This window comes from Pinus tabuliformis, chromosome 5_1 (assembly GCF_031772625.1).
Source record: "Pinus tabuliformis cultivar Carrire ecotype Pingquan chromosome 5_1, CPIR1, whole genome shotgun sequence".
NCBI lineage: Eukaryota > Viridiplantae > Streptophyta > Pinopsida > Pinales > Pinaceae > Pinus > Pinus tabuliformis.
In genome coordinates, this window is record NC_142305.1 from 363,959,904 (window position 1) to 363,978,943 (window position 19,040).

The window sequence follows — 19,040 nt, forward strand, 5'->3', positions numbered from 1 at the left end:
TTATTTTTGAGAGTGCATCTCTTGGAACGTGAGTTTGATTACATTGAATATCAGCATATTCCAAGGTCTTTAAATACATTAGAGATGCAATTGCTTCTCGAATGTTAAATAGACATTTGCAATAATCATACATGTAAATTTAAAACCATTCCATAACATGATTTACAAGATAAGCCGGTAATAATGATATATATATATATATATATATATATATAGGAGTGTGTCAAAAAATACATCGTCTTCGACCATAGGTTGAAAAATACCTTATGATCAGCAAAAATGATAAGTACAAAAAACTAAAATGTCACATGTGTCTACAAAACGACCATCCAATCACTGGTGATGATCTCTATATGACACCACTGTACGGGCCACCCTACACAAGAACCTCCTAAAAGGTCCTAGGACCCCGACTACATAGCACTGAAGCCTGATTGGAATATCATCTATGGTAGTCTCTGGTATATCTGTTGTAAGACGCTCCAGGTCACTTTCCAACTCAGCCAAAGTCTCTGTGGCCTCGTCCTGTGGGGCCAGTGCCGCTGCAGCTGGTAGTCTCCTCTCATAAGGCCGGAGATTGGCTGGACGTCGTGGGCCTACATCTGCATTTTGAAAATTATTACTATCAGTTTTGAGACGATATAAAACAAACAAAAATAATAGATAGTTTAAAAAACTTGTGAAAAATGAAGTTACCTGTATCATCCCATTGTTCTCCCGGTGGAAGAACCATGTACGGATCTCCACGAAAATCAACTCCGGCATAAGGAAAATCCTGTATAGCAAAGACCTGGTTTTCTAACCAGCGAAAGTACTCCAGAATAAATCGGACGACCTCCGTCCCCTCATCAGGGTGACGGGCCATAACTGCAACCCATCGCATCAATTTGGGCTCTCGAGGAAGCCCAACCTCAATAGTGAGTTGTTGTGGGATCAACATCGGAACCCTCTCTAAGCCAAAACTCACAACTAAAGCCCCATAACCAAAGGTCTTTAGCTGTCCGTTTTTTGCTCTAGTCAGTTGGCCTTTTACATTGGCCAACACAGCATCACACCAGTTGAAAATGGTACCTCGATAGCAATCAATTGCCATCTGCATCTGGGATCCAGTGGCAATGTGTAAAGTGGCAGCCCCGCAAAGTCTGGTAACTATAAAGGCAATCACCATAAGTTCAGGATGGGATATAGTTTTGATTTCTATCCCCTTCTCCTGAGACTGAGTGTTACACCACTCTAGTCGGAGACTAGCGACAGACTGGCCACCTGGCCTAGTCCCGAACAGAGTCAAGTGTTCGCCTCTCTTGGGAAAACCAGTGATAAAGTAGATATCTGCCAGCTCCATCTCAAGCTGGTGCCCTCCAATATAAAAACACTGGTCCTGAACGTTCCATCTTTTTACCAACCACTCTAGAAAGCTCACTTGGGCCCTCATGCTAGGTATGGCCCAATATTTATAAAAGTCGCATGCCTTCAAAGAATCAATTGACGGTTGATGATTAATGGCAGCCAAATCAACATCTTCGTGCTCTCTCTTGCGCCAATCGAGCATGGTGAACAATCTACATGCTGTAAAACATCCATTAGATTCCATAAAATAAAAAAAATTGGTCCATTTTGGAGAATTTAGGTTTTAAAAACTCGTTGCGCGGGGTACGCACCCCGCCTTTAGGAACAGAGCGTAGGTACACAGGGTCCCTGAAGGCAGGATGCGGACCCCTGACATTTTTCCAACTGAGAAAATGTCGGGGTCCGCGGGTCCCTAGTGTGGCGCCTGTGTACCCCGAGAGGCAGTTTTTGAAACCACAAAACCTCCCAAAAATGAAATCTGGGGCCTAAAAAAGAATTCTAAACGGATGAAATTGAAGAGGAGGATGTTGTAGATTACCTGGAAGAGACGGCGTTTGATTTCGACGGTCGGATTCTCCACAATGTCCACGGGAAGTTTCTTGCCAAAAGCCCTTTTTCTCTCCTCAAATAGTAAAATGGTAAAAATGAATTGGTAAAAGCCCTTTTTATAGGTTTTTTGGGTAAATAAATGGTAAATTTGTTTATTTTTCACCATGAAAAGGTATTTTTCAAAGTATTTTTATCTATCTTCAACAGGTATGAGTAATGTGTTGGTTTTTGTGCAAGATAAAGGATTTTCAGGGAAAATTGTCATTTTTTACAAACAAAAACATCAGAGTCATCTTTAAGTTCTTTTCTGACTCCTAAAATGTGAAAAGATTGCCAAGTTTTCTTTTTAGCTCGTTAAAACAAAATTAAAAAGACGGTCCTCTTACAACCCTTTTCTGACCATAAAAACATGAAAAGATTGCCGGATTTTTGTCGTTTCAAATTCGATATTGGAAATAAAACGACGTGTCCATGATCGCTTTCTACTTTTCAGATCAGAGACACTAATCATGAAAGTACTCCTTGGTCATAAAGATCAAGCGGTTCTCTCAAGTATTATTTTATACTTTTTCGGGCTTGGGAGACACAAATTTACGAAAAAGGTCAACCCTGGAGTCTTCTTAAGTTTTTCAGACTCTCTAAAATTGAAAAACGCTGAGTTTCTCCTATACTGGACTCGTTAAAATTTCACAGTAAAGGACCTGTTCGATTACAAACAGGAACGGACCACTCCTTCTTAGGGTTCGAATCTAAACTAAGTTGGACTCATCCGAAGGATGAGCTTATAATCAAGCAAATGTTATCCTCCTCAAGCTTGTAAAAAATAAAGAGGTACTTGCCAGAAATGGTGGGGGAAAAGAGAGGAAAATGAGCCTATTTGTTATACTTTGTCTCGGAAAAACCTTATCACCACTCTTGAACATGACACTTTTCATTCACCTGGGTTGGGAAATCCTTTGCCTAATAGTTGATCAAACCACATTGAAAGTCTTCAGCCAGTTTCCGGGCGTTAACTTTGGGACAATTGTCACCAAACCATCTGTAGTGTCGTTATGTGTTCAAGAGGAGTCTTGCAAATAAACCATTCATCTGCAAAATATCTGTCATCCATCTTGACCATCCCTGAGTCAGTCCTTACAGCTACATTTCTTTAACTTGATCTATGATTTCGTGTTGTGGGCTTGCCTGCAACGGATCGCTTTCTATCGACTTCAGTTCATTATCTAGAAAGATGATCTAGAAATCATCAGTACCTTGGGATCTGCATGCCTCAATGGCAGGTTTCTCGCCTTTGACGACAGGTTACATCAATGACCCTCGATCAAGGGATTCTGTGACTTGTTCGACATCAACACATTCATTCACATCTCATGGATTGTACTGGGTACTTTGAGAGCCATTGACATCACTGGTGGTCTCTCTCACACTTGTTAACAGTTTACATCATTGACTGGTAATCAAGTGGTTTCTACCATGTTCGACATCAACTCATTTATTCGCATGGATAGAATCGTACTATTTCAGGAAGCAGAAATGAAGACCCTGGATCTAGTTTCCGCCATCCAGGCTACGAGGAGTTTTGTATTCATTATACCTTAGACTAATTATAAACAGATGGTTGCGTCCATACTGTGTCTACATATGCCTATGATTATGATGTATTGCGAAATCATTCCTATATCAGAGCAGTAGTTAGTTTGTTAGTTAAGTTTTTGATCTGAGTATGGGAATGCCTACCTCAGCGATGATATGATCTCATATATGTATTTTGTGTTGAATATTTGCAGGTTCCGACTGGGCTCTCCACAAGATAATCCTCGAAATGATAAAGTGCTTCACCCTTCCTAGATGATATAAAACCCTAATCTACTACAGACCTCGCACTTTAGGGGGCAATCTGTTACACTAAAATTTGTCACTATGACTATTTGCAGTCAGTATGGCTCCATCAATAACCATACTGTCCTCCTTGGCAAGTCTTATACCTCTGCTCCTCATGTCAAACTCCAAAAAATAGAGAAAGCCTTTAAAAAATCAATATAACTCTGGTTCCGCACTTTCTCTTGCTCTTACTTGCGAGCCCGCACCTCAAGTACATAATACCTGCGTACGTGTACGCTCTGTCTATAAAGGGGTGGGTGCGTACCCCTGTAAAAGTCAAAAGGTGCAAGTTTTACTTCAAAAACCTTGCGGTCGATTCTAGAGCATTCTAGAAGATGGTTTGACGTGGATTGAGCGCCTCCAGATGGTTCATGCATCCCAATGAAAGAAGAACTTATCCCATGAAGAGGGGAGCTATCCCTTTGAAAGAGGGGCTTATCCCATTGATGGTGGACCTGTTTAACTTCCTCCAAAGAATTATAAATACAGGCATTGGGCCAGAGGCAAGAGAGGTTGAAAGCTGAACATTCCTAAGGGTAGATGCTGCTGAAATTAGGACTCCCTTATAGAGCTTGAGAGGAGAGATCACATTCCTTTCTTAGCTCCATTTGGAAGTGGGTGAACTGATCAAAGTAGAGGAGAACTCTTGCTGTACCCTGGGAGGGATCTGCACAACACAAAGGCATTGGTTGTAAGGTTTCTTTTGTTTCCAATTAATACAATTAAGTTCATTTTTCTCAACAAGTTGTTATATATAATTTGTTTCATAAACTCCTTGGTCTTTATGATGAATATGTTTTATTATATGAGTTATTCAGGTGCTATGTAATCGTTTGCTTGTTTGTGTATGCAGGCTTCAAGGAGAGGAGCTCATCTGGATCGAAGAGGCTTGGCCGCTACAAACAACGTTGGAATAAAGGTAAGCCTTAAACACCTGGTTGCTTTTATTTTAAATGCATATTTAGGGAAAGATAGTGCTTGATTGTTTTGTTTGTCACTAGAAAAGCCTTAGCTTCTAGGGAGGTCAGTTTTGTCCGCAAAATTGACTCTTTCTACATGACACTCATGTTCAATGTAGAACATATTTTCTAATTTGTCATAAAGACTCTGTCCAGAGGGAGGCCCTGTTTCTTCTGAGGTGCTTGAGGATGTTTTAATTTGATTGGAGGCATAATTGTTACCCTGTTGGCATACTACTCATGTGATAGTAGTCTTCCAGCGCTGGTTAATAAACTGGGTAGGCCTTTGCTCTGTAATGTTGCAAACTTTATTTTGAAGTCATTTATTTCTGCCTGCATTTCTTGGCATTTTCTTTCTAGAGTCTGCACAAAATTCCTTAGGGTCAGCACCTTTTTCACTAGCAAGATGGTATCTGTCCTGTTCCTGATACCTAGTGCTGCCAACTGCTCTTTGGTATGAGTGTTCAAAAATTGAATCATTCTATTGGCTTGCTCAGGCATATTTCCCAATGATGCTCTAGCCTTTTGAGTCTCGAATTGAGCTAAGCCTATCAATTCTATTTGCTCATGTATGGTTTGAATTGATTACCATTGGTCAGTAATGGATTGGCCAATTTTGGAGGAGGGACTGTTGTGGTGACTATAGGGGGAGCAGTCTCAAGAGTTAGAGCTGTTTGAGCTGGCTGAGAGGCCAACTCTCTCTGTCTTCCTTGCAGTGATGCCTCCCGGGAACTCTCTGTTTCTATCAATCTTTTATGCATCCTCATAAGCAAACTTACTACATCCTCCTCTTCTTTTTGTTGTGCTACTTCTGTGGTTTGAGGATGAATTGTAGGTGGTAGCCTGAGTTGTTTTCTGAGGGCCGCTATGTCTTCTTCTTTCTTCTTAATTAAAGCCTGCACGCCCTTGGGATCGTTGGGGTCATGTCCCAGCTCCATAATGATCTCCTCCAACGATTTGATTCTATTGTCCTTGGCTTGTGATGAAGCTTTCTCCAATTCCAATTGGGCAGAAGTGTTATGAAGTGAATTTTGTAATTTGTGGGCCAATATTGCCTTATCTGCCAGGGTGGAGTACATGATTTCTCTAGTTTGTTTGTGTAACTCAATCTGGTAAATTGGGTGGATGTCTTTAGCAAGGACTTCCAGATTGGTTCTGATATAATCAGCAGCTGACTGGGGCTACTGTACTATAGGCCTGAAATGACTAAGGGTCATTTTCCCTTCTTGGATGTCATAGGCTACCATTAGCCTCTGTTGATTAGTGGGAGCCATTCTTAGCAACTGGTTGTAGAGCTGGAATCTTATTGGCTCATTTCTGGCCTTGATTTTTGTGAATGCCTTCTTTATGTCAGAGCCTTGCTTTCTCTGCTACTTGGTAGAGGTGACCTCCACACCTTGTTATCTCTCTTGCTCCTGCTGAAAGGAGCTAGCTGATGTTTCCATGCTTGGAGGAATCTGCTATGCGGTTGTTTCCTCACACCTTTGATTGCCTGTTGTCTCCTCTGTAAACTCTTCCTCAGAATAGGGGTTTAGCCTCTGCCTTTTCTCTCCTTGCTGTTCTGTGGAGGCCCCTGTGGGTGTCTCTTCCTACCTGTCCCTTTTCTTTGCTCTTTCCTCATTGAGAGGAGTTTGTAAGACAGGGACCTCACGTGATTTTTCTTGTGTTGGAGGGGCTTGCCCTTGATTTTGTTCTTTTCTTGTGTCTGGCCCGTCTCCCATTATCTCCTACTGCTCTGAATGCTGCACCTCTTTTCCTTTAGATGTCCCTGCAGGTGGATCACTTCCTTGTGCAGGTTGTTGTGAAGATGTGGCAGCTGATGTGCCTGCTCCAAGGTGTCGAGGCAATGTGAAAAACACCTGTCCAATAGACTCTAGGTCAAGTGTCTTTTCAAACTCTTTCATTTCTCTTTCTAATCTCTCTTCTTCAATGAGTTCTTCAACTAGTGTGCCTTTTATCCATTCCTTTTGATTAGAATATTGTTTAATCTGAGGGATACTATAGTGCACATATCCTGTAAGCTTGTGTTTGACTCTTCTAAAGCTTATGAAATGTTCAGGGTCGTATGATAACCAAACAAAACTTTGTTTCAACTTGATTTTGTCTCTCAGAATCGTGTCAGCCTCTTTCCATGCTTCTTCCCTTTTATTAAAAATAAAAGGGCCCAGTTGGTGCCTTATCTTGAGCTGTGCCCTTTTCCTAGCCCCATAGAAATGACTTAAATCTGAACTACTGAATTGCCGGTAGTATTCCAGGGCAAAGAGTCTCATGGGGACATACTTTGGCAGCTTGTAGGGAGCCATTTGACAGCCATAGATCCTGATCACTATATGGTTTTGGTAAAAATACCAATCACCAATGCTATATTCCTTTGGGAGGTGTAATATTTTCTGCATTTCAGCAGAGAGCCTGGCAAGAGGAGTTATTGATAATAAACAGGTGGCTGGATATATGAAGAGATCAATAAACTAACAATATGTATATGGGGAGCTACTAACATGATGGAACACTAGCGACCAGAATATTACAGACCTTTGCTCCCCCTTAGCATCCAATTTTTTAAGGGGAACAGGGAAACTATCAGGCTGGTAGTACAACATCAAATGGTATATATATGTAGTGTATTTGAACACTCTCTCTCTTTCTAAATTCATGAACTTCTCATGAATTTTGTTAGCTATATAGGTGGCATAATCATATTTGACAGTAGGGGGTTGTCCTGGGGAAATATGGACATCAAAGCAAATACAGTTTCATCCACAATCTCACTTGTTCTGAATCCCAGGATGTAGGAAATCATGTCTATGAGCATTTTTCCAGCCTCATTAAATCAGGCACGGTGATAGGGAATTTTGTATCTGGAGTGGCAATTTGGTGGCATAAACAAGTTGGCAATTCGGTTAACTTCTGCAGAGGACAACTTGGAGGCTTGGTCCAGCAAACTTTTCATAGTGGGAGGGACCCAAGGCTGAGCTGGCTAGAAGTGCAGCATCTCATTTATAGACTGAGGGGTAATATAAAAGAGGACATTTCCAGCAGGGTCCATCACTGTCCTTTGAGAAGGCTCGTAATTAGCACAACATTGATGGATGAGGTCAGGGAAGACATTGACTGAAGGGAGGTAGTATATAGGCATATTAGACTCCCAGATTCCAAGTAGATCAGTTTTGTTCCTGTGGCTATTCCTTATTTCACGGAAAGCTTGCAGGTGAGGCTTTCAACCCTCCATGTCATCCATCTGGAAATCCCTATCAGTAAGAGGCAACCACTCCAACTGCTTATGTGGTGCATTCAAGGGTGCAATGTTCAGGGCCACTGGAGCCTCCATTCTCAGTTTGTTGATGACTTTTAACTTAAGGTTAGAGTTTCTGGAGCAACAGACAATTGAACACTAGCTTTGTTTTTCCTCAGGACATTAGAGAGTGAGTTATGTACCCAGAAATTGCTATCTTTTGATAAAATTCACAGTGGACCTAGAACTTGTAGAGTTTGGGGAGGAAGGTGGATGGAAAACAGGGGGAAACAATCCTCTTTAGGAGTGAATTTTGACAAATTTGATTTCAGATGTGGAGGATCTTGGAATTCTACCCACAGAAATGGGCGTGAGATCAAAGGAGTGGTCAATATGCAGAGGAAAATAGGCTTAGAGGTTTTTCTGTGAAAGCAATGGTTACAGAGAGCCTTAGAATATCGGGGTTTGCATAGATAAGTGCATTTCAGATAAATTCAATTCTTCTAGTAATTGCAATAGCTATGTTTCGTAAAAATAGGGTTTACGGGTATCTATCGGGAAAATACCTGTTTTTCCAGCGGCTGGAGTGAAATGTGGTTGCTGAGTGAGCTGAGGGAGTCCAGTTCGTAGGTTGACTTTGCTTAGGTGATGGTTTTAACATAATTCTCATGCAGAATCTTGACAAAGCAACGAATGGAAAATAACAAAAGACATCACTTTCTTAACTTTTAAGCAAATTTGGGATTTTTTCGACTTTTTGGTGCTTTTTATGCTGACATCAGCATGACATAGATTTTGTCACGTAGCAGGTACGGGAAATGATGTGGCTGATGACGTGTAAGGTTGACGGGGCGGACACGGTGGAGGACATAGCGGCGGGGTGTTGACGAAGACGCAAACGTGGGGAGGACATGCGCGGCAGAGAGAATAGGCGGTAAATGGTTTCTATCGCACCACTTTTGGTATGGGGGCAGTTTCTGTCAGAGCGGGCTCGATGCAATAGGAATGGGCCACGCGTCCCCATGTACGACGGCAAAACCACTTTCCATCGGGAGCTAACGTGCGTACACCGGGGCGGCTCCGATATCAATGCAGACCGTTGGATCTGGCGGGCGCAATCCAATGGTTGACGGGAAGTGCAGGTGCTGGTACGATATGGCACAGGGACCCACCCACATATTTAATATTTTATAATGTCTGTGCGAGGGGTTATGAACTTTGGGTTAGAATTTTAAATGAATGCGGTTGTTTGATTAATCAAATATTAATCAAATTCTGATGTTTTTGCACAGCGACTATGGTTATTCGTTCAACCGGAGGTCAACGAATCCCAGGGTGCCAAATGGCGGGTTGTTATTGGTCCCAAGTGGACCAATGATTCCCAAAAGAAACTTTATAGCCATATTAGGTAGGGGCGGGGTATTTACAATATTATTTGGGGTTTTGTGGATTTTTATAGATAATAAGGGGAGGGGGAGATATAGGGGATTTATATAGTAAAGTTAGGATATTAATATGAACATGAGGGGAAGCACTAGGTACATGAAACTGAACCACCTAGGCTTTAGGGTGTTAGGAGAAACAAAACTTTTACACAAGAAATGTGGCTTTTGGATCTCAAGCAATCTTGCAGTTTCACTTAAGTTTTTCTAAAAATGGAGTGAAGCTAAGAGTTTGGGCAGATCCCAATCTCTTTAAGGGATGTCAGTGAGTGTTTGTTGTGAGGGAGGAGAGGGTAAGTTAGACATGCAACATGTAATCTATCATCATACCTTGGCCATGGCACTTGGGACATCCATGAGGTAGATCATATTGAAAGAGATGACACTGATGATAGACATGTTTCTGCAACTCCAATCTACTTACTCATTCTACAATTCCTACCATTTTTTCTTCCTTTTGATTGGGTGCACTCGAACTTGCAAACCCTGATTTAGCTCTTTTCTTTTGACTGCCCTCCTATCTAGGTCTACCCTTATTGCCTCCAAGGGCTCAGATTAAGCAGTTGAGACCCTTTGCTTCTCTAATTAGCTAATGATCTGCCAAGCTTGAACTATTTGGATAGACCTTCATTCTCTATTCTACAGTAGGAAATTTAAATATGGAATGGCCTAGATTGAACTGTTGGGCCATCCATTAAGTGTGATGAAACAGTGTTTGCACTTTCTGAACTCACTTTGCACAAATAAGATAGTAGTGGCATTTTGACTGGCCACTTTGCAGGTCTTTCTTTGGGGTTCATTTTCTTTTTCTTTTTTTGACCAATTCATTCTTCTTGCACTTTGATTTTTCTTTTAGGGCATACCCTCTTTACATTTTTTAATTTTCTTTCTCTATATACAAAATATGCAACCATTGCAGCATGGAAATGGTGATCATGTTTGGCACTTCCATAGTCAATCATGCGAAATGATACTTATTGGTATAGGAACCTAACAGGACCAATGAGATGGTAATTGTTCGTTGAGAGGAAAAGTGGCGAATGATTGTAGCGATGGAAATTGGATGCAACTTTGACCTTGGCAATGGATTCTGGACTTCCTGGGAAGGAGGCGAATTCTTGTATTACTTGAGGGTGGAGGTGTAATCATTTGAATTCTATTGTTGCTAATATGGGCATCATATCCTTTTATATGTTGGTTTAGAAAATGTGCATATGTGTATATATGGTTATTGTAAATACATTGACGAATTGTGTTATAAAGCTCTAGTATATGGTATGGTTGTCATGTTTCAACAATATTTATTATAAGTACTATAACGAGTTGTCTTATAAAGCTTCAAAGGTAGTATGTTTTCTTTTCAGTGGTTTTGCTAAGGTATAGGTTTTAGTGAATACCGAGGATAGTGTTCCCCCAAGGGGTAAAATTCTGTAACAACCCTAGTCAAAATTCCATGTAAAAGTTAATAAAGGAAAAAAATAAGAACAAGCTCACCGGACACATATTCCAAGCTATATTTTGGGCAAGACATCCTAGTGTGGGTGTTAATTTAGTTTATTATGGCTAAGGAAATTGGCAAAGGCAATGGCTAAGGATTTAAAAAGATAGAATGACATTTTTGGCACACTTATTTATGAACATAATGGATATTAGGAGAATAGGAAGGTGAAAAGTCACATGTTGCATTTGCAGAGAAAAATGAAGGAAAATAATGGAAATTGAAGGAAATAGAGGCCTCATTGATAAAAAGCCTTCTAAGGATTAGTTGGCAAGCTTTTTCTCAGGCTTAATCAATGTAACCTTTTTTTCAGTTCAGTTTTGGACCTCTCTCATTATTCTCTCTCTCTCTCTCTCGCTCTCTCTCTCTCTCTCTCTCACTCATGGACACTTAGAGTTTTCTTGGAGAATTCTAGCTTTGGAGCAAGGAAGGGAAAACCAAGAAAAGGAAGGACAAGGAAAAGGAAGGAATGCAAAAAGAAAGCAAGGAAGAGTAGGATTAAGTAGCTTCAAAATGAATACATACAGGTAACATATTGCATGTGTAATTTCCTAGCTATTTTTGACATACGTGCCTTTACATGTTGGCATTTGGTGCTCTGGACATCGATGGCATGGTCTTGTTGTGTTACAATAGTGGTTTTAAGCCTTCCCTTTCCTTTTTCAAAATAGCCATGGCGTGATGGTATTTTTTTATCAGTTTTGAGCTTTGGAATTGTCAAATGGTTTTGGAATCTAGGGAAGAGTTGGTCACAGGAAAATTCCAAAAGGCCTAGGAATCCCATGATCGATTTTGGCAGGATACACGTAAATTCTGAGGGTGGAGTCTCGGTTTAGGGCCTAGTGATTTGGTGTGGATTGCGGTAAAGCCTGAGATATAAGGAGACATAAAATTTCTCAAGGATAATGATGGAGTCCAGAGGCATTCCAATCTCAATTTGGTTTAGTGACCTTGGTGCGATTTTTAGTGAGATCAAAGTTTTGTGAGGGTGGAGATGGTTTAACCTTTGGATTCCCTTGGTTTTTTTCAGACTTGTTTATCCATGATATTACAAATTTATGCTTAGAATATGGCACAAAGGTGACTGGATGAAATAAAGATTTGGTTCATCCATGTCTATGGTCAGGTGGCACATGGAAGTGTCGAACATAGTTGGCTCTTTCCTATGTTTAATAAAAGCTAACTTCTTTTGCTTTCATACTTGTTATTACGTGGACTTAATGGTTGTTATCTCATTTATATTTACATGGTTTAGTGTTGGTTATAAGCATGGTTATATGACTGGTTATAGTCATGGTTATTTCATGTATTTACTTGTAACTAAAAGGATAATGGATACAAGACCTAATTGATGTCAAAAAATTTAATGGAAGAGGGTGATGATCCTTCTTTTCAAGCCTAATATGATTTATTAGTCATTTATTCTTTGTCTTGTATTCATGTCCTATAGATTTCATTGATGCTAAGTGTTTGATAGAATGTCAATCCTGGTTGGGGATTGTCATACCTAATCCTGGATCTAGTTGTTTTCTTATGAGTCTTGTTGTCATGTAAATTATGGATTCTAAAAACTACAAGGGTTTCTGAGTAGTAACCAGGATTTTATGGTTAAAAAGTGGTAGAAATCTCAGTGTCACAAGCAGAACACTAGGGAAAACAAATCCCCAAAATCTCCCTTCCTTGCTGTGGGAGCTTCTGGAGCCTCTCAAATGCACCCCTTTCCATATCAAGGGAACGTCCATGAGTTTGATGCACTAAAACTTCAATCTGTCTCAGGGGAAAGTTAACTGAGTGGTTTGGATGGCATGTAGGAGTTTTGTTGTTATGTGGAAGGCTTCTGTGATGTATTTCATTGGTTCCACTTCCTTAACTGACACACAGGGAGTCAAATCACATCATAGTAACTTTTCGTCACATGTTTATCACAGCTGGATGTTTACTTGGGTAGATGTGGGAGGAGGGTTTTACATGCAGAGGTACACATGTTTTCAAATGTGAAACTCCTTGAATTCTCTATGTTGATTTGCATAACTCTTCTCCTCTTCCTATGCTTCCTTTAAAATATTCTTAATAATGTGCATCTCCTATTCCATCTCACCTAACATATCTGCTCCAATCAACACCCTATTCACCATATCACTCCAACTAATAGGAGTATTACAACTATGACCATACAAATCCTCAAATGGAATCATCCTCAAGGATTCCTAATACCCATTATTATGTGCAAACTCTACTAGTGGAAGATACTCCTCCCACTTCCTCTATTGATGCATGAAATACATCCTCAACATGTCCTCAAGGATGCTATTAACCCTCTCTATTTGTCTATCTATCTGCAGATGATAATCCATATAGAAAGCTAAATCTCAACTCCTTCCCAAATTTGGAAGTGAAATTGACATCTCTATTTGATATAATATTTTTGGGAACACCGTGCAATTTCACTATCTCCCTAATCAAGATCTGAGATACCTCACTAGTTGAATTTGTAGAATTCACTACAATGAAGTGAGATACCTTTCTTAACTTGTCAACCAAAATCGTGATGGAATCATGTTGTCTTGATATCCGCGGAAAGCCTATAATGAAGTCCATAGAAATATTTCTCATTCCCATTCTGGAATGAGAATAGGCTGTAATAGACTAGTTGGATACTCACACTTTGCTTTCACCCGCTGATAGTAAAGGCACTTCACAACAAACTCAACAACCTGTTTCTTCCAGTCTAGCTAATGATAGATCTCCTTAACATTTTTCAAAGTCTGCTAGTATCCTGGGTGGCCTGATTACAGCTTCACACGACACTTCCTCAAGATAAGCTTCTTGATATCGCTGCTATCTAGCAAATAAATGATGTTCCTAAATTTTTCCAAGCCATCTGTTGTGAGCTTTTACTACTCATCCCTATCACCTTCACCTTGTTGATGCAATATTTGCTTCAGTTGTTGATACCTCTCATCATGCTACCCTACATGCAAGATTTGGTCCTATAAATCTTTCCCATAAGAGCTCACAACTAAAATGTGATTCACCTTCACTCTCCTACTAAGGGCATATACAACCATGTTCTCGTTTCCCTTGATGTATATGATCTAAAAGTCAAAATCACTAAGGGTAACCAACCATCTATCTTGCCTAGAATTTAGATTGGGTTTGTAAAAAAAGTAACTTATCTCACTATGATGACTCATCAAGACAAGCCTCCTGCTAAGAAGATAATATATCCACATCTTGAATGCATGAATTATAGTTTCTAGCTCAAGATCGTGAGTCACATATTTCCTCTCATGCTCATTCAACTTCCTTGAATCATAGCATACCACCTTCCCTTCCTCTATCAGGACTTCACCAAGTCCTTCCTTGCAAGCATCTATAAAAACCGCAAACTCCTTATTAGGATCTGCAATCTTCATGGCCAGAGAATTTGTGAGCAAATTCTCCAACTGCTCAAAACTAGATGCACACTCCTCAGTCCATTCAAACTTCTTCCTTTTTCGCTACAAATATGTAATAGGATATCCAATCCATGATAAGTTCTTTATGAACCCCCTATAATAACCTTCTACTCCCTTGAATGATCTAACCTCATCCACTTTCCTAGAGGTTGGCCACACCATGATAAATTTAATCTTTTCCGGGCCCACTGCTATCCCTTCCTTGGAAATAACATGTCCCGAATAGTGACATAAGACTAAAAGAAACTACACTCACTGAGTTTGGCATACAACTAGTTCTCTCTCAACAATCTCCATACTAATTCCAAGGGCTCCACATTCTCTTCCTTATCTTGGAGTATATAAATGTTTCACCAATAAACACTATCACAAACTTGTCCAGGTTAGGATGCAACACACTTTTCGTCAAACACATGAAAGCATCTGGACCATTGGTAAGACCAAAAAGAACCACCAGAAACTCATAATGTCCATACCTTATACATAATGTAGTATTATATATGTATTCTTCTTGGATGCGAACTTGATGATATGCTGATCTCAGATCAATATTTGAGAATATTTCAACTCCCTTCAACTAATAAAACAAATCATCAATTTTTGGTAATGGATACATGTTTTCATAGTCACCTTATTTAGTTTCCTATAATCGATGCAAAGTCTAAGAATATTGTCACTCCTCTTTACAAATAATATTGGTGCACCCCAAGGTGATACACTTGGTGTTATGTATCCTTTATCAAGCATTTCCTTAAGATATAAATTCAATTACACTAACTCTAGAATACTCATCTTGTAAGGTGCCTTAGATGTTGGCTTTTCTTCTGACATCAGCTCATTAGAAAATTCCACCTCTTTATGATGAGGAAACTCTGAAATATCTATAGGAAGCACATCCTAAAACTTTTGCAAAACATGATATCTCTCTGGGACTTCCTCATCTTCAACATCCTTTCCTTTGCCACTAGAAATATGCACTAAAAACAATAAACATCACTTTAGACAACTGTGTTTTGTCTGCATAGTTATAACCATTCTCAATGATGTAGGCTTCTTTTCTCCATACAAGACCCTCCTTTCCCCATCATCAACATTCACTTGATATCCTTATCACAACAGTCCACTTTAGTCCTTTGAATGAACAACCAATTAATGCCAAAAAGCATATTAGATGATCTCAAATGAAGCATATTTAGATGTGATGATGTAGGCATACCATTCAACTTAAATGCACAATATCTCACCCAATGATGAGATCTTCTCTTGGTCCCTATAGTCAATTGCACCAACCAAGCTTCTACATGCACTTATTTATTCAAGAAACACTTACACCAAGTCGGGACTGATATAACTCTAGTTAGATCCACGATCAATCAAAATGGATACATGTTAGGTCCCTATAATAGTAGAGTATTTCCTCATTGTTATTGCCAGTGTAGCCACCTTATTGTTATTGTTGTGCCCATGTAGTCCCCATATTGTTATTATGTACCCATAGAAGCCCACTATTTTTATTGTTGTGCCCTTACATTATTATTGTTATGTCGGATCTGATTATATTGTGACCCCTTAGACTCCTATATATAGAAATGAGGTTTGTCATTTGAATCATCCAAGAATTGTTCATTTGTGTAATGTAAAGTAGGTTTCCCCGTCAAAGAGGGTAATTTTGAAGTTGTTGATCTATCTCTTCTTCTATTTTGTGAGTTGGTTGCATAAGAAAACAACTTGATCACAAATATTACCTTCCATCTCAATAATGGATGCTTAATGATCAGGTTTCCTGTTATCCGCTACTGCATAAATTTGAGGAATACTCTGCCCAACATCCCCAACTATTTCTGCCTCCTGAGCACTGTAAATATAAGGTCTGTCACCCTGGTGCAATGGGCACTCACTCCGATGATGCTCTCCACCACAAGTTGAACACATCAAAGATTTCCTTCCCTTATCCTTATTCTACTCCTCAAGCTAAAATCCATGTCCCCTTTCAACAATATTTAACTTCTTATAAGTCGCTACATTCTCCTTATCACCTTCATCCTAAGGTCCTCCTCACTTCTTATCCCACTTTCCTTTATTCTTCTAATTACCTTTCCAATCCCACTTAGGCTCATACTTGCGTTAGACTGCTCATAACAATGCTTCATCTTCCCAATGACTTCGTCTAATGACTAAGACTCATCATACTCAATATGACTTTTAAGCGCTAAAGGTTGTCCACTAATGAACCTTTGGACCTTTGTCTTCTTATCCGTGAGGTAGGGCACATACCTCAATAGATCCAGAAGCTTCTTCGTGTACTCTTCATCTGTCATGCAACCCATTTTCAACTCATTGAATTCCTTGGCCTTTCTGTCATAATATTTCTCAGACAAGTACATCTTATACGTAATTTTTTATACATGAACATTATAAGTAAATTTTATTTTAAATGATTTTGACATTATAATAATATAATTCAATCACTTTATACAAACTTAACCCACTAAGAAAATTTTAATAATTATATATTGTTTATCATTTTCAATCAGCTTATAAATAAATTAACACCCATTTTAGAAATTAAATACTACATGTATCATAACGTAAGGTAGGCTGAGAATTCAAGGGGAGCAATCCAATCAATAATAGCAAGTGGGGCGACACACTTTCCCTTAATGACACTCTAACTAGACCATTATGCTCCCCTACCCTATTGGACTATTCCTTTCTAGTTTCAAGACCTTTCTAGTTGGAAATCCCATCAAATCAATTGGTATCTTGGAAGTATATCATATGCACTGGACTACTCTAAATATTTTCTTGAAGTCTTACATGCATATCACATGTATTAGAGGCAAATTTTATCTGCGCGACTTGTATATTATTATTCTAATTATAATCTATCTTTGTACCAAATTAATATTACTGCTAGATACCACATTGATGGTGTCATTTAGGCACGCCATCCAATCTTTCCTAATGTTTTATTTCCATCAGCGTCACATTATATTTGCGTGTATTAATGAATTTTTTATGTCCATTTAACAGTCTGCAAGAACGTGCACTTTATATCATACCTTCGTTGTAAAATGACAATGTATTTTATGTTTATTTTAATGTATAAAATCAATAATTTTTAATAATTTTCATTTTAATGAATTACATAAGCCACAATTTTTTATATAAATTAAAACAAAATTTATTTATATATAAAAATTAAACTACAGTATGTAAGATTAGTTTATTAAAACTATATAAAACTAGCACAACCATATTTATTTAATTAAATGTGGTTCATATACACGGATAGACATATATCAATCAACCACATTCATAACCACATTATTAAATGCAGTTGAAATACACTCATAGGCATTTGTTTTTTTTTTAAATTATTATTATTAAATTATTATTTTTATCATTATTCATATATTAATTAATTTCTCTTTAATTAATCATTACTTTTATTATTTTTCATATTTTTATTATTATTATTATTAATTTAATTAATTAATCTTAGTAATATAATTAATTATATTTGTAATTAATTAATTATTCTTAATTAAAACAATTAATTATAAAAACAATTAATGATTTCTATTAATTATTTAAATTAATTAAAAAATATAATTAGTTATTCTTAATAAATTAATTTATTGTAATAATAGTAATAATAATTAATATTATTAAAATAAATAGAATTTATTAATATAATAATCATTATTATTACTATTAGATTAATAATTATATTTCTCATTATTTTAATCGTTATTATTAACATAAATTGCGACATAAAAAACAAAAATGGAAAATATAAATAAAAACAAAATAGATGTTATTTGGAGGTCGGAGGTCGGAGGTCACGGGTCAGCCCGCATATTGCAACAAAATGAAAATAAAAATCGTCCAAGCTAACCTCCTGACTCCCAACTTCCCTCTTAGCCTAACTAAGTTGCATATCGAGGTTGAGCTATCTGCTAGGATAAAAATTATATCAACACCATTCTGACTTTAGACCACCCAATTTTCCTCCGCTCTCTAACTTCCGCCCAGCCATCTAAATTGGCGTCGAGCCACATACTGCAACACAATGGTAGAAAAATATTTTGAGCCGACCTCTCAACCCTTGAATTCCCTCTTAGCCCAACTAAGTTACGCTTCGAGGTGGCACTATCCAGTAGCATAAACATGATATAAACATCATCTTGACTTTCTGACCACAGTAGGATGTGACAACATACCCGACTAAAAGGAAGTTTGTTGTTCTCCACACCAGACCTGAATTTCACAATAGCAAGAAAATAAGTTTATTTATTTATTTTATTTATTTATTTTATTTAATTTTTTTCAGTTTACATACCAACCATAATGATATTTCATCTTTATTTACTTTTTTTTTAGAAAAACTTCAAAATGGCAAACCATTATGTTTCAAAAAAGACATTCCCCCAGCTTCAAACACGCAATATCACCTCGATTTCCATACAAAAGTGGTTGAAATGTCTTGTCACTTAAATGAATAATTAAAAATTTTCATGTGAATTTATTTTTGGACATCCCGAGGGTTGAAACAAAATTTAGGAACTTTCTTTCTTTCCCCTCTCTATGTTTCATTGTCTTCTCCACACCCTGTTTATAGTGCTTCTATGAAAATTATCTCTCATTAGAAGCTATCAAGCTCAAATTCAG